Below are 17,811 nucleotides of genomic sequence, written 5' to 3' on the forward strand. Positions count from 1 at the left end.
TAAAGATGCTGCCCACACAGGTCGCCCTGCAACAACAACAACAAAGCATAACATTGAACTAATTCGGCAAATCCTTGACAAAGATGCAAGATACACTGTCCGGCAGTTAGCTAAAATGACAGGCTTGTCTTTAGCACATATTCATTGCATTTTAAAGAAACATCTTAAGCTGGGCAAGACCAATGCCAGGTGGATACCCCATTTACTAACTGACAACCAAAAGAGGTCCCGGGTGGACAAGGCCCAATCCTTATCGAAGAAATACCCAAAATACAGCAAAAAGGCTTTTGATAATTTGGTCACAGGTGATGAAACATGGGTGCATTTTTTCGAACCCAAAAGAAAAATGCTCTAATCGAATCTGGGCAAGCAAAAACGCCAGGCGCCCTAGCATTGCTAAAAGAATACGCACCGTGAGAAAGGTTTTGTATGTCATATTCTTTGATAACAAGGGTCCAATCATTCAAATCCCTGTTCCAAAAGGCAAAACTGTCACAACGAAGTATTATAGAGACATTAGTACATTGAAAACTTAAGAAAGTCTACAAACGCCGCCGCCCACAGACACAGACAGGTTTGAAGTACCTCAGGCTCTTACATGATAATGCGCCAGCACACATGGCGCGCATTGTAACGGAGTTTTTTAAGGCAGAAAAGGTCACTGTCCTCCCCCACCCTGCATATTCATCAGACTTGGCCCCCTGTGACTTTTTCTAGTTCCCCAAACTAAAATTTCATCTGTCTGGAACAAAATATAAATCAAGAAATGCCCTTGGCTCTGCCATTTACCAGTATCTTATGAGTATACCAATTCAAGAGTACGAAATCTGTTTCCAAAAGTGGATCGATCGGTTGAAACGATGCATAAATGCAGAGGGGGAGTACTTCGAGGGACAGGGCAAAGTAAAATGATCAGAATTACTTCTATCAAAGAGAAATCACAAAAGTAACAATAATTTTGGAACACCCCTCGAATTACCTGCCAGGTATCTCGCTTCCTGGAAGAATTTCTCATTGTGAATTATTTTCCAAGTCTTCCTATCCATGGTCACTTTTTTGATTGGATGCAAGCTGGTCTTTACGGGTGTCGGTATGACGTATGACCCCGGATGTCCAAGGTCGCGGATCACGAGGTTCCTGTTAAATCGGTCCTCGGCTGTGAATGGGTTGTACCTATCATTGGTTCGTCTCTTCCACTGGTTTTCTGTATCAAAAGCGTGGACGAATGTCATATTACTGTTCATTGTGGACTGTAACAAAAGTGGTGTAACCTTTGGTGCTGTCACGTACCAATTTGGGAAGAAATCTGACCGTGATATAAGGAAGGCTTTAGCCTCCAGGTGAAGGTTGACCTCTGCCCCGGCCCCCCATCCACTGAATTCACTCTCTTCAGGAACCAATCGATACAGCGACCCTTCCACGTGAAATAAACGGAACGGTGACTCTTTAATTAACACCCCATCTGGGTATGGAAAATTGAACTGCTGGAGAAATCGAATGGAATGGAAATAAATCTCCCAGTTTCCATATGAGATTGTTGCCGTCCCCAGATTGGTTAATGTTATCTGAAACCAGCATGTAAGGTTGCTCTCCAAGTTCGTGAGGACAGCAATTTCTACTTTCACTTTGTCTGCAATATATTCAACCATAGCTGTGTCTTGTTTGGAGCGCTGAATGCCCGGATGTCTCTGGAAGGCGAGGAGAGGGTGCTCTATTGGAGCGTTGGCTGCCTTAGCCAACTTCTCAAGGACTTTAGTCCGGTCCACCGGGGCAACATGGTGAGCTGTAAAAGATTATAAACTCTTTCAAAAGTGAGCTTATAATAGATGATACACTTTATCAAAGTGAGCTTATAATAGATGATAAACTTTATCAAAGTGAACCTATAATAGATGATAAACTTTATCAAAGTGAGCCTATAATAGATGATAAACTTTATCAAAGTGAGCTTATAATAGATGATAAACTTTATCAAAGTGAACCTATAATAGATGATAAACTTTATAAAAAGTGAGCTCATAATAGATGATAAACTTTATCAAAGTGAGCTTATAATAGATGATAAACTTTATCAAAGTGAACCTATAATAGATGATAAACTTTATCAAAGTGAGCTGATAATAGATGATAAACTTTATCAAAGTGAACCTATAATAGATGATAAACTTTATCAAAGTGAGACTATAATAGATGATAAACTTTATCAAAGTGAGCCTATAATAGATGATAAACTTTATCAAAGTGAGCCTATAATAGATGATAAACTTTATCAAAGTGAACCTATAATAGATGATAAACTTTATCAAAGTGAGCCTATAATAGATGATAAACTTTATCAAAGTGAACCTATAATAGATGATAAACTTTATCAAAGTGAGCCTATAATAGATGATAAACTTTATCAAAGTGAGCCTATAATAGATGATAAACTTTATCAAAGTGAGACTATAATAGATGATAAACTTTATCAAAGTGAGCCTATAATAGATGATAAACTTTATCAAAGTGAGCCTATAATAGATGATAAACTTTATCAAAGTGAGACTATAATAGATGATAAACTTTATCAAAGTGAGCCTATAATAGATGATAAACTTTATCAAAGTGAACCTATAATAGATGATAAACTTTATCAAAGTGAGCCTATAATAGATGATAAACTTTATCAAAGTGAGCCTATAATAGATGATAAACTTTATCAAAGTGAGCCTATAATAATAAACTTATCAAAGTGAGCTATATATAGATGATAAATTTTATCAAAGTGAGCCTATAATAGATGATAAACTTTATCAAAGTGAACTTATAATAGATGATAAACTTTATCAAAGTGAGCCTATAATAGATGATAAACTTTATCAAAGTGAGACTATAATAGATGATAAACTTTATCAAAGTGAATTATAATAGATGATAAACTTTATCAAAGTGAGCCTATAATAGATTATAAACTTTATCAAAGTGAGCCTATAATAGATTATAAACTTTATCAAGGATCATATAAAGTGAACCTATAATAGATGATAAACTTTATCAAAGTGAGCCTATAATAGATGATAAACTTTATCAAAGTGAACCTATAATAGATGATAAACTTTATCAAAGTGAGCCTATAATAGATGATTATAAACTTTATCAAAGTGAACCTATATAGATGATAAATTTTATCAAAGTGAACTTATAATAGATGATAAACTTTATCAAAGTGAGCCTATAATAGATTATAAACTTTATCAAAGTGAGCCTATAATAGATGATAAACTTTATCAAAGTGAACTTATAATAGATGATAAACTTTATCAAAGTGAGCCTATAATAGATGATAAACTTTATCAAAGTGAGCCTATAATAGATGATAAACTTTATCAAAGTGAGCCTATAATAGATGATAAACTTTATCAAAGTGAACCTATAATAGATGATAAACTTTATCAAAGTGAGCTTATAATAGATGATTAATTTTATCAAAGTGAGATTATAATAGATTATTAACTTTATCAAAGTGAGCTTATGATAAATGATAAACTTTATCAAAGTGAGCTTATAGGAAATAAGAAAGCAACAAGAAGCAATAAGAAATCTTATGAAAATGGTGTGAAACTTCTTAAAATAAATCAAAATACTGAGAATTGGAAAATTCCAAATTGTGAGCTTGTATACTGCAAACTAACTTTTATAAGTGCCAAATAAATTCTGTGAATTCCTTTTCAAAAGAGATCAACTTTCACAGAACAGACTACATATAGTTCTACTTTCATTTGATACTATCATACTAAGTCATTTCTATAACAATTCGCAGAGATCAACTTTCTCGGAACAGACTATATAATAAATAATAGTTCTACTTTCATTTGATACTATCATACTAAGTCATTTCTATAATAATTCACAGAGATCAACTTTTTCGGAACAGACTACATAATAAATAATAGTTCTACTTTCATTTGATACTATCATACTAAGTCATTTCTATAATAATTCACAGAGATCAACTTTTTCGGAACAGACTACATAATAAATAATAGTTCTACTTTCATTTGATACTATCATACTAAGTCATATCTATAATAATTTGCAGATATCAACTTTCACAAATTTTAGTCAATCGCAAAATTCGTGAAAGTAAATTGCACACAAATAAAAGTTGGTTTACAGTATATTAGAGAAACAAGAAATTATCCATGATGTAAACTCTGAAGGTCACTATGTTAAAGATGCTCCACCGCTGACAAATGGTATTTTTTTCACTATTAATAACAGGAGCAGACAATTTAGTATTTTTCTTCAGTTACTAAAGTTACTTACGTTACACCATTAATTTACTTCAAGTTAAAATATAAAAAACAAATAATTACATCCCGAAAACTCTGTGACGTACACTATACCAAAACAATCTGTGATACTATATTCTATGTTGAATTAGGTACTAATTGCACATGCACGAAATGCAAAATAAATTATTTGAAATAATTTCTTGTGTTAATTAGACATATGTTTACATGATTAAACACCAATTATTGTTAAAATGATGAGTATCATTTATGCTCTGTCGGCGGTGGAGTATCTTTAATTTTGTGTATCAATATCAAGTGCAGTTTTAACTTCTATTAAAATGACCATTTGGGACCATATGTCACATGTTCATCAGGTAATCTTTGACCTGCAACCTGAATTGGATGACCTAGCAATAAATTTATGTATTAATCAATACCTACATTGAGTGACAAACATTTACAGTATCTGACCTATGGCCTATAACATTTGACCTCTGACCTGTATGGCCTACCTTTTGGCCTTACACCAGGTAAAAGGAAAAAAATCCTTGCTGTGAGCTGGGTTCCAGTCTGTGACCTATGACCTATACTGTCTGACCTCTGACCTATATGACCTACCTTTTGGCCTTACACCAGGTACAAGGAATAAATATTTGCTGGGAGCTGAGTTCTAGCCTGTGACCTATGACCTACATCATCTGACCTCTGACCTACCTTTTGGCCTTACACCAGGTACAAGGAATAAATCTTTGCTGTGAGCTGGGTTCTAGTCTGTGACCTATGACCTATACCATCTGACCTCTGACCTACCTTTTGGCCTTACACCAGGTACAAGGAATAAATCTTTGCTGTGAGCTGGGTTCTAGTCTGCAATCTATGACCTATACCATCTGACCTCTGACCTACCTTTTGGCCTTACACCAGGTACAAGGAATAAATCTTTGCTGTGAGCTGGGTTCTAGTCTGCAATCTATGACCTATACCATCTGACCTCTGACCTACCTTTTGGCCTTACACCAGGTACAAGGAATAAATCTTTGCTGTGAGCTGGGTTCCAGGCTGGTACTGTCTTATCTACAAAATAGAAAAATATCCTGATACAGTAACACTGTAATAAACACCACAGCATGAATACAGCAGTCCTGATACAGTAACGCTGTAATAAACGCCACAGCATGAATACAGCAGTCCTGATACAGTAACACTGTAATAAACGCCACAGCATGAATACAGCAGTCCTGATACAGTAACGCTGTAATAAACGCCACAGCATGAATACAGCAGTCCTGATACAGAAACGCTTAATAAACGCCACAGCATGAATACAGCAGTCCTGATACAGTAACACTGTAATAAATGCCACAGCATGAATACAGCAGTCCTGATACAGTAACGCTGTAATAAACGCCACAGCATGAATACAGCAGTCCTGATACAGTAACGCTGTAATAAACGCCACAGCATGAATACAGCAGTCCTGATACAGTAACGCTGTAATAAACGCCACAGCATGAATACAGCAGTCCTGATACAGTAACACTGTAATAAACGCCACAGCATGAATACAGCAGTCCTGATACAGTAACACTGTAATAAACGCCACAGCATGAATACAGCAGTCCTGATACAGTAACCCTGTAATAAACGCCACAGCATGAATACAGCAGTCCTGATACAGTAACGCTGTAACAAACGCCACAGCATGAATACAGCAGTCCTGATACAGTAACACTGTAATAAACGCCACAGCATGAATACAGCAGTCCTGATACAGTAACACTGTAACAAACGCCACAGCATGAATACAGCAGTCCTGATACAGTAACACTGTAATAAACGCCACAGCATGAATACAGCAGTCCTGATACAGTAACACTGTAATAAACGCCACAGCATGAATACAGCAGTCCTGATACAGTAACACTGTAATAAACGCCACAGCATGAATACAGCAGTCCTGATACAGTAACACTGTAATAAACGCCACAGCATGAATACAGCAGTCCTGATACAGTAACACTGTAATAAACGCCACAGCATGAATACAGCAGTCCTGATACAGTAACACTGTAATAAACGCCACAGCATGAATACAGCAGTCCTGATACAGTAAACACTGTAATAAACACCACAGCATGAATACAGCAGTCCTGATACAGTAACACTGTAACAAACGCCACAGCATGAATACAGCAGTCCTGATACAGTGACGCTGTGTAACAAACACCACAGCATGAATACAGCAGTCCTGATACAGTAACGCTGTAACAAACACCACAGCATGAATACAGCAGTCCTGATACAGTAACGCTGTAATAAACGCCACAGCATGAATACAGCAGTCCTGATACAGTAACACTGTAATAAACGCCACAACATGAATACAGCAGTCCTGATACAGTAACGCTGTAATAAACGCCACAGCATGAATACAGCAGTCCTGATACAGTAACACTGTAATAAACGCCACAGCATGAATACAGCAGTCCTGATACAGTAACACTGTAATAAACGCCACAGCATGAATACAGCAGTCCTGATACAGTAACACTGTAATAAACACCACAGCATGAATACAGCAGTCCTGATACAGTAACACTGTAATAAACGCCACAGCATGAATACAGCAGTCCTGATACAGTAACGCTGTAATAAATGCCACAGCATGAATACAGCAGTCCTGATACAGTAACACTGAAATAAACGCCACAGCATGAATACAGCAGTCCTGATACAGTAACACTGTAATAAACGCCACAGCATGAATACAGCAGTCCTGATACAGTAACACTGTAATAAACACCACAGCATGAATACAGCAGTCCTGATACAGTAACACTGTAATAAACGCCACAGCATGAATACAGCAGTCCTGATACAGTAACGCTGTAATAAACACCACAGCATGAATACAGCAGTCCTGATACAGTAACACTGTAATAAACACCACAGCATGAATACAGCAGTCCTGATACAGTAACACTGTAATAAACGCCACAGCATGAATACAGCAGTCCTGATACAGTAACACTGTAATAAACGCCACAGCATGAATACAGCAGTCCTGATACAGTAACACTGTAATAAACGCCACAGCATGAATACAGCAGTCCTGATACAGTAACACTGTAATAAACACCACAGCATGAATACAGCAGTCCTGATACAGTAACACTGTAATAAACACCACAGCATGAATACAGCAGTCCTGATACAGTAACACTGTAATAAACGCCACAGCATGAATACAGCAGTCCTGATACAGTAACACTGTAATAAACGACCACAGCATGAATACAGCAGTCCTGATACAGTAACACTGTAATAAACGCCACAGCATGAATACAGCAGTCCTGATACAGTAACACTGTAATAAACGCCACAGCATGAATACAGCAGTCCTGATACAGTAACGCTGAAATAAACGCCACAGCATGAATACAGCAGTCCTGATACAGTAACACTGTAATAAACGCCACAGCATGAATACAGCAGTCCTGATACAGTAACACTGTAATAAACACCACAGCATGAATACAGCAGTCCTGATACAGTAACACTGTAATAAACACCACAGCATGAATACAGCAGTCCTGATACAGTAACACTGTAATAAACGACACAGCATGAATACAGCAGTCCTGATACAGTAACACTGTAATAAACAACACAGCATGAATACAGCAGTCCTGATACAGTAACACTGTAATAAACGCCACAGCATGAATACAGCAGTCCTGATACAGTAACGCTGAAATAAACGCCACAGCATGAATACAGCAGTCCTGATACAGTAACACTGTAATAAACGCCACAGCATGAATACAGCAGTCCTGATACAGTAACACTGTAATAAACGCCACAGCATGAATACAGCAGTCCTGATACAGTAACACTGTAATAAACGCCACAGCATGAATACAGCAGTCCTGATACAGTAACGCTGTAATAAACAACACAGCATGAATACAGCAGTCCTGATACAGTAACACTGTAATAAAACGCCACAGCATGAATACAGAAGTCCTGATACAGTAACGCTGTAATAAACGCCACACCATGAATACAGCAGTCTCCCAAAACACTTACTTAAAACATACACAATTTATATAGTGTATATTAACCACTATTTATCATCTGTGTTATTCTAAAACATATTACTATATTAATGATTCTTACTGACAACAGGGATTTCTCTCCAGTTCTAACTTTGAGTGTCCCAGTTCACAAGTACCTATTAAAACATTGTAGTCTTTTTGCTAAAATTACTGTAGATTTTATAAAACTTTCTATGCTGTATCAGAAAATGTATCTTGTACTGTAATAACTGTATATGCTTTTGAAAAAATAGACAATTACTGCTTCTACGTCATCTAATTGACCTGTAATTTACAAAATTATTCCCTAAAATTTTGAATTTGTGAAAGTGGTTTTCAGAACAGGGAATCAAACACGATCATTAAATGATCCTCACTTGTTTTACATTATAGGAGTTATCTCCCTTATCACATTACTATACCATACAGTGTCATACATTTATAATAACACATAGCCATTCAAACAGATTTAGAAACTAATTGTTCCATGGCTCATTGCTTCTGTTGGTTTCTCTTTACCTTAGGGTGCTTCAGTCAACAAATGGTTAGTATCCATTATATGAGGTGGAGTCAAGCAAGAGAAGCTGGAGAAAACCATCAACCTACTATCACTCTCTTTTATGTTTCAAGTCTTTATATCTTCTGATGCTTCTGATGTCAGGACCAAGGGACACATGTCAAGACCAGGGCACACATGTCAGGACCAGGGGACACATGTAAGGACCAGGGGACACAAGTGATAACCAGGGCACACATGTCAGAACCAGGGCACACAAGTCATAACCAGGGTACACAAGTCAGGACCAGGGCACACATGTCAGGACCAGGGGACACAAGTGATAACCAGGGCACACATGTCAGGACCAGGGCACACATGTCAGGACCAGGGGACACATGTCAGGACCAGGGGACACATGTCAGGACCAGGGGACACATGTCAAGACCAGGAGACACATGTCAGGACCTGGAGACACATGTCAGGACCAGGGAACAGATATGTCAGGACCAGGGCACACATGTCAGGACCAGGGCACACAAATCAGGACCAGGGCACATGTGTCAGGACCAGGGGACAGATGTCTGGACCAGGGCCACATGTCAGGACCAGGGCACACAAGTCATAACCAGGGCACACAAGTCATAACCACGGCACACAAGTCAGGACCAGGGCACACATGTCAGGACCAGGGCACACAAATCAGGACCAGGGCACAAGTGTCAGGACCAGGGGACACATGTCAGGACCAGGAGACACATGTCAGGACCAGGGCACATGTGTCAGGACCAGGTGACAGATGTCAGGACCAGGGCCACATTTCAGGACCAGGGCACACAAGTCATAACCAGGGCACACAAGTCATAACCAGGGCACATGTGTCAGGACCAGGGGACACATGTCAGGACCAGGGCACATGTGTCAGGACCAGAGGACAGATGTCATGATCAGGGCCACATTTCAGGACCAGGGGACACATGACAGGACCAGGGGACACATGTCAGGACCAGGGCACACATGTCAGGACCAGGGCACACATGTCAGGACCAGGGCACACAAATCAGGACCAGGGCACATGTGTCAGGACCAGGGGACAGATGTCTGGACCACGGCCACATGTCAGGACCAGGGCACACAAGTCATAACCACCGCACACAAGTCAGGACCAGGGGACACATGTCAGGACCAGGGCACACAAATCAGGACCAGGGCACATGTGTCAGGACCAGGAGACACATGTCAGGACCAGGGGACACATGTCAGGACCAGGGGACACATGTCAGGACCAGGAGACACATGTCAGGACCAGGGGACACATGTCAGGACCAGGGGACACATGTCAGGACCAGGGGACACATGTCAGGACCAGGAGACACATGTCAGGACCAGGGGACATGTATCAGGACCAGGGGACATGTATCAGGACCAGGGGACAGATGTCAGGACCAGGGGACACAAATCAGGACCAGGGCACATGTGTCAGGACCAGGGGACAGATGTCAGGACCAGGGCCAGTCATTTCAGGACCAGGGCACGCAAGTCATAACCAGGGCACACAAGTCAGGACCAGGGCACACATGTCAGTACCAGGGCACACAAATCAGGACCAGGGGGACACATGTCAGGACCAGGGGACACATGTCAGGACCAGGGCACACATGTCAGGACCAGGGGACACATGTCAGGACCAGGGGACACATGTCAGGACCAGGGGACACATGTCAGGACCAGGGGACACATGTCAGGACCAGGGCACACATGTCAGGACCAGGGCACACATGTCAGGACCAGGGGACACATGTCAGGACCAGGGCACACATGTCATAACCAGGGCACACAAGTCAGGACCAGGGCACACATGTCAGGACCAGGGGACACATGTCAGGACCAGGGCACACATGTCAGGACCAGGGCACATGTGTCAGGACCAGGGCACATGTGTCAGGACCAGGGGACACATTTCAGGACCAGGGCACATGTGTCAGGACCAGGGGACACATGTCAGGACCAGGGCCACATTTCAGGACCAGGGGACACATGTCAGGACCAGGGCCACATTTCAGGACCAGGGGACACATGTCAGGACCAGGGCCACATTTCAGGACCAGGGGACACATGTCAGGACCAGGGGACACATGACAGGACCAGGGGACATATGTCAGGACCAGGGCACACAAGTCATAACCAGGGCACACAAGTCAGGACCAGGGCACACATGTCAGGACCAGGGCACACAAATCAGGACCAGGGCACTTGTGTCAGCACCAGGGGACACATGTCAGGACCAGGGCACACATGACAGGACCAGGGGACACATGTCAGGACCAGGGCACGCAAGTCATAACCAGGGCACACAAGTCAGGACCAGGGCACACAAGTCTGGACCAGGCCACACAAGTCAGGACCAGGGCACACATGATAAATGTAACTTCCATTTCAATCCAAACAACACAGTCATACTTACGCTTCTTATAAGTAACTTTCGGAGGAGCAGAACTGAAAAAATACAAAGGTAACAATCAAACCAAACATTCAGAAAAGCAGAACTGACTGAAGTTGTAGGTATAAGACATCATTTAGGGTTTTAAATTAATTTACCATGATTTGGGAAAATACTGACTGAATTTGAGAAAATATAGTGCAATTTTTCAACTTGGAGTAGGTCCATCTACTCGGCCTACAAAGGCCTGGCAAAAACCTTGAAATTTTTGTTTTTATTTTTATATATCAAATACTAAGACATGGTCCCGGGGGCCATAAACTTTATACTTACTGTAGGTAATCCCGAGCTGCAATCAGTATCCCTATAGCAACACCAAACAAAATTATCGCTCGGATGTTTCTGCTACTAAAATGGTAGATGCTAGATCGACACGCCCGGGCAATCATATCTGTTTCCTTCGCTGGTCACAATCTAGAAAATATGTGATAGAATTTACAACATCAATTCATTGAGAAAAAAACATACAAGGAATGCATAGTACAGTTATTCACTTGTTCATGACTTGTTCACCATCTATATGAATCTGTTCACTGAGCTTTATCTGTAAACTGATGTGTCAGTGACTGGTTCACTGAGTTTTATCTGTAAACTGATGTGTCAGTGACTGGTTCACTGAGTTTTATCTGTAAACTGATGTGTCAGTGACTGGTTCACTGAGTTTTATCTGTAAACTGATGTGTCAGTGACTGGTTCACTGAGTTTTATCTGTAAACTGATGTGTCAGTGACTGGTTCACTGAGTTTTATCTGTAAACTGATGTGTCAGTGACTGGTTCACTGAGTTTTATCTGTAAACTGATGTGTCAGTGACTGGTTCACTGAGTTTTATCTATGTAAACTGATGTGTTAGTGACTGGTTCACTTAGTTTTTATCTATGTAAACTGATGTGTTGTGACTGGTTCACTGAGTTTTATCTATGTAAACTGATGTGTTAGTGACTGGTTCACTGAGTTTTATCTGTAAACTGTTGTGTCAGTGACTGGTTCACTGAGTTTTATCTGTAAACTAATGTGTCAGTGACTGGTTCACCGAGTTTTATCTGTAAACTGATGTGTCAGTGACTGGTTCACTGAGTTTTATCTGTAAACTGGATGTGTCAGTGACTGGTTCACTGAGTTTTATCTGTGTAAACTGATGTGTCAGTGACTGGTTCACTGAGTTTTATCTGTGATGTGTCAGTGACTGGTTCACTGAGTTTTATCTGTAAACTGATGTGTCAGTGACTGGTTCACTGAGTTTTATCTGTAAACTGATGTGTCAGTGACTGGTTCACTGAGTTTTATCTGTAAACTGATGTGTCAGTGACTGGTTCACTGAGTTTTATCTCTGTAAACTGATGTGTCAGTGACTGGTTCACTGAGTTTTATCTGTAAACTGATGTGTCAGTGACTGGTTCACTGAGTTTTATCTGTAAACTGATGTGTCAGTGACTGGTTCACTGAGTTTTATCTGTAAACTGATGTGTCAGTGACTGGTTCACTGAGTTTTATCTGTAAACTGATGTGTCAGTGACTGGTTCACTGAGTTTTATCTGTAAACTGATGTGTCAGTGACTGGTTCACTGAGTTTTATCTGTAAACTGATGTGTCAGTGACTGGTTCACTGAGTTTTTATCTGTAAACTGATGTGTCAGTGACTGGTTCACTGAGTTTTATCTGTAAACTGATGTGTCAGTGACTGGTTCACTGAGTTTTATCTGTAAACTGATGTGTCAGTGACTGGTTCACTGAGTTTTTATCTGTAAAACTGATGTGTCAGTGACTGGTTCACTGAGTTTTATCTGTAAACTGATGTGTCAGTGACTGGTTCACTGAGTTTTATCTGTAAACTGATGTGTCAGTGACTGGTTCACTGAGTTTTATCTGTAAACTGATGTGTCAGTGACTGGTTCACTGAGTTTTATCTGTAAACTGATGTGTCAGTGACTGGTTCACTGAGTTTTATCTGTAAACTGATGTGTCAGTGACTGGTTCACTGAGTTTTATTTCTGTAAACTGATGTGTCAGTGACTGGTTCACTGAGTTTTATCTGTAAAACTGATGTGTCAGTGACTGGTTCACTGAGTTTTATCTGTAAACTGATGTGTCAGTGACTGGTTCACTGAGTTTTATCTGTAAACTGATGTGTCAGTGACTGGTTCACTGAGTTTTATCTGTAAACTGATGTGTCAGTGACTGGTTCACTGAGTTTTATCTGTAAACTGATGTGTCAGTGACTGGTTCACTGAGTTTTATCTGTAAACTGATGTGTCAGTGACTGGTTCACTGAGTTTTATCTGTAAACTGATGTGTCAGTGACTGGTTCACTGAGTTTTATCTGTAAACTGATGTGTCAGTGACTGGTTCACTGAGTTTAAACTGATGTGTCAGTGACTGGTTAAATCTGTAAACTGATGTGTCAGTGACTGGTTCACTGAGTTTTATCTGTAAACTGATGTGTCAGTGACTGGTTCACTGAGTTTTATCTGTAAACTGATGTGTCAGTGACTGGTTCACTGAGTTTTATCTGTAAACTGATGTGTCAGTGACTGGTTCACTGAGTTTTATCTGTAAACTGATGTGTCAGTGACTGGTTCACTGAGTTTTATCTGTAAACTGATGTGTCAGTGACTGGTTCACTGAGTTTTATCTGTAAACTGATGTGTCAGTGACTGGTTCACTGAGTTTTATCTGTAAACTGATGTGTCAGTGACTGGTTCACTGAGTTTTATCTTGTAAAATGATGTGTCAGTGACTGGTTCACTGAGTTTTTATCTGTAAACTGATGTGTCAGTGACTGGTTCACTGAGTTTTATCTGTAAACTGATGTGTCAGTGACTGGTTCACTGAGTTTTATCTGTAAACTGATGTGTCAGTGACTGGTTCACTGAGTTTTATCTGTAAACTGATGTGTCAGTGACTGGTTCACTGAGTTTTATCTGTAAACTGATGTGTCAGTGACTGGTTCACTGAGTTTTATCTGTAAACTGATGTGTCAGTGACTGGTTCACTGAGTTTTATCTGTAAACTGATGTGTCAGTGACTGGTTCACTGAGTTTTATCTGTAAACTGATGTGTCAGTGACTGGTTCACTGAGTTTTATCTGTAAACTGATGTTTAGTGACTGGTTCACTGAGTTTTATCTGTAAACTGATGTGTCAGTGACTGGTTCACTGAGTTTTATCTATGTAAACTGATGTGTCAGTGCCTGGTTCACTGAGTTTTATCTGTAAACTGATGTGTCAGTGACTGGTTCACTGAGTTTTATCTATGTAAACTGATGTGTTAGTGACTGGTTCACTGAGTTTTATCTGTAAACTGATGTGTCAGTGACTGGTTCACTGAGTTTTATCTATGTAAACTGATGTGTCAGTGACTGGTTCACTGAGTTTTATCTGTAAACTGATGTGTCAGTGACTGGTTCACTGAGTTTTATCTGTAAAAAACTGATGTTTTAGTGACTGGTTCACTGAGTTTTATCTGTAAACTGATGTGTCAGTGACTGGTTCACTGAGTTTTATCTGTAAACTGATGTGTCAGTGACTGGTTCACTGAGTTTTATCTATGTAAACTGATGTGTTAGTGACTGGTTCACTGAGTTTTATCTGTAAACTGATGTGTCAGTGACTCGTTCACTGAGTTTTATTATTTGTAAACTGATGTGTCAGTGACTCGTTCACCATCTACGCGACTCTTTCTATTCCTGCATGTTTTATGATCAGGTACCGTTTTTGCATCTTACATTTAGGCTATTCTGTATTTGCATATTACAGAGTTATCTGCCCTTGCGGATAGGTATTGATTATGAAGTCATGTGTTTGCGAGCATAACTTCTTTCTTTTCGAAAAAAAAGATGTAAATTGCGCTCACAAAATAATGACGTAACAATCGATACCTATCCCCAAGGTAGCAAACTCTGTAATATGCAAAGATGGATATTTTGACCTGTACTAGGATTTAAACTGTGATTAACTGCAAAATGACATTGTCTTGGTCTATACAGTGTAAAAACACTCTTTCATATGTGGATATGAAGGATGGGATATTCTAGCCTAGACCAGGTCATTAAATGTGTAATACATCATTTTGTTATCCCAAGGGTAGAGTATCCATACATCCACATATAGTTTAACTATAAGATAGACCAGGGGTGAATATAATGTCAGTGATAGTAACCACTGCACTATTGAGGATGGTGTTATGTAGCTATGTGGCAATGTACGTGTGGTTCGTTATGTCAATGTATACATACTGCTTTTCATAATATCCATATAACCCATCTTAAAAGATGTTCCACCGCCGACAGAGCATAAAACGATATTTATCATTTGAACAACAATTGGTGTTTAATCATGTTTGTCTATAATTAACACAAAATGTAATATAGAATAATTTATTTTGCTTTTGGTGCATGTGCAATCAGTACTTCATTCCATATAGGATATACATAGCTACTGTTGTTGCGGAAAAGATATCACCTTCTGACTGAAAAGTCAGTCAACAGTCTTTATCTTTTCCGCTAAATCTTGTATCATATTGTATCGTATCATATAAAAAAACAATTATTGACTTTTTGTAGGTTAATATGAGGAATTGCTAAACCTTTGAAAGGTGATATTACCCTCAGCCATATCACCTTTCTCAGGTTTAACAATTCCTCATATTAACCTACAAAAAGTCAATATTTGTATAATGTCAATACTAAATAGGTACGTAATTCACATGTTTACTGGTTGTTGCTGGATTCAAGATTGGCGAGATTTAATTGTCACCTACCTATCCGACAAACAGATACCTGAGGTATCCCAAAAACCCGCGGCATTCCAATAATTGAGAAAACTCGACCAAACCCTGTTTCACCACATTCTCAAGATTTGATGTGTACGCTGATTTTGTGACCAGGAATAACATTTTTGTTTACATTTGTCCAACTCATGAAATCTACATGACAGATGTCGAAAGTAAAGGTGATCTAGAAGCCAATGGCTTATCAATAGACCGAAGATCAGGTAAATTAGGTATACATGTTGTCAGATTTGGCTAGAGACCCTATAGTCAAATCTAGCTATATAGCCAGATTTAGCGTGCTACCAGACCTGGTCGAGTGCAGGTAACACTAGGGGAAAGTAGTCAAATTTCGGACGGATTCAAATTTCGGACAGTAATTAGAAAATACTTAAAAACTCATGAAATAGTCCAGATATTTAATAAAAAGTCATTGTAACTGACCTATGCTTTACTTTCAAATTGGAAATTAACAAGATTGAAGAACAGATATGTGAGCATTATATTTTGTATGGTAAGTTTGAATGTGAATATGTGACTGCGACCTTTCCTGCGGTTGAATATACAAAAATGAACTGGTCAAATGACGCAATATGGAACTCCAATGCAAACATGTCTTATTCAGTGTGTTCATTAAACTTTTTATTTGTTTTTGTTTAAACACATTCTTTTATTGTATTTTGAGTAAAAAATAAACAATACAGTGGGAATTAACCATCACTATACTTATATAAAGTTTGGTGTCCGAAATTTGAACACCCATTACTAATATGAAAATTTCCTTATTTGGAACAGTCCAAATTAATCGATAAATACTTAAATATTGTTCGATTTTCGTAACATTTGTAAAGTTCTGAATGGATTTTAGTAATTCAGAGCTTTCCTTAGTTATAAAATTGATAGAAAAGTAGAAGTAGTAACTAGGGTAATCAGTTATATCCTAGAAATAAAAGTGCAAGTATACAAGGGAACATGTTTATCAGCTAAAGCCTTGAAGGGTTCTTACACATTGAGCTCAAAATCTGGGGGTATATATGATGAAAGTTACAAAAGATATATATTATATTAACTAAACAAACTCAACAAACTTTTTATTTCAATGCATATACATTTGTTCACATGAAATTCATGATTATGTAACAATATATGTGTTTATATGAAAATCATACTTATTTTAATTGGTTTTTAATTGCTGTCCGAAATTTGAACACCCTATGTCCGAATTATGAACACCCCTGTCTGAAATTCGAACAGCTATACATTGCTGATTACTTTTGCCTGGTATAACACAAATTTAGTATATGTGTCGAGTTTCAAGTGATAAATGCAAGAAAAGAAAATTCTCTTTCTGCTCATACCTCAGTTGTGGGGGTATGTGGATAGGTTTCAAGCATACAAAGGTTTTACTATTAAGGTGTCCGAAATTTGACTACTTTCCCCTACATGCAGCGCAGTATATCTAGTCGCCTGCGACACGGTGAATGCAGTTTATTTCGATCTGTCATATTATAAGCAACAATCAGCAATGACAACAGGTAGATATGTATAAGCCAGGTACCCTATATACCTACATCTATATCTGTTGTTGTCTTCCGCCGACGTGGCCAGCACAACTGTCTAGTTGTTATGGTCGACTACCCCCTCACCTGAATTCTGTATCCGGCCGGTTTTGTTGTTT

General features: G+C 39.2%; 1 pseudogene; it reads right to left on the reverse strand.

Moving 5' to 3' along the window:
• The window catches only part of LOC138305511 (beta-hexosaminidase-like), a 50,985-nt pseudogene extending 33,174 nt beyond the window's left edge, over window positions 1-17,811 (reverse strand).

This window comes from Argopecten irradians, chromosome 13, assembly GCF_041381155.1.
Source record: "Argopecten irradians isolate NY chromosome 13, Ai_NY, whole genome shotgun sequence".
NCBI classification, from domain to species: domain Eukaryota; kingdom Metazoa; phylum Mollusca; class Bivalvia; order Pectinida; family Pectinidae; genus Argopecten; species Argopecten irradians.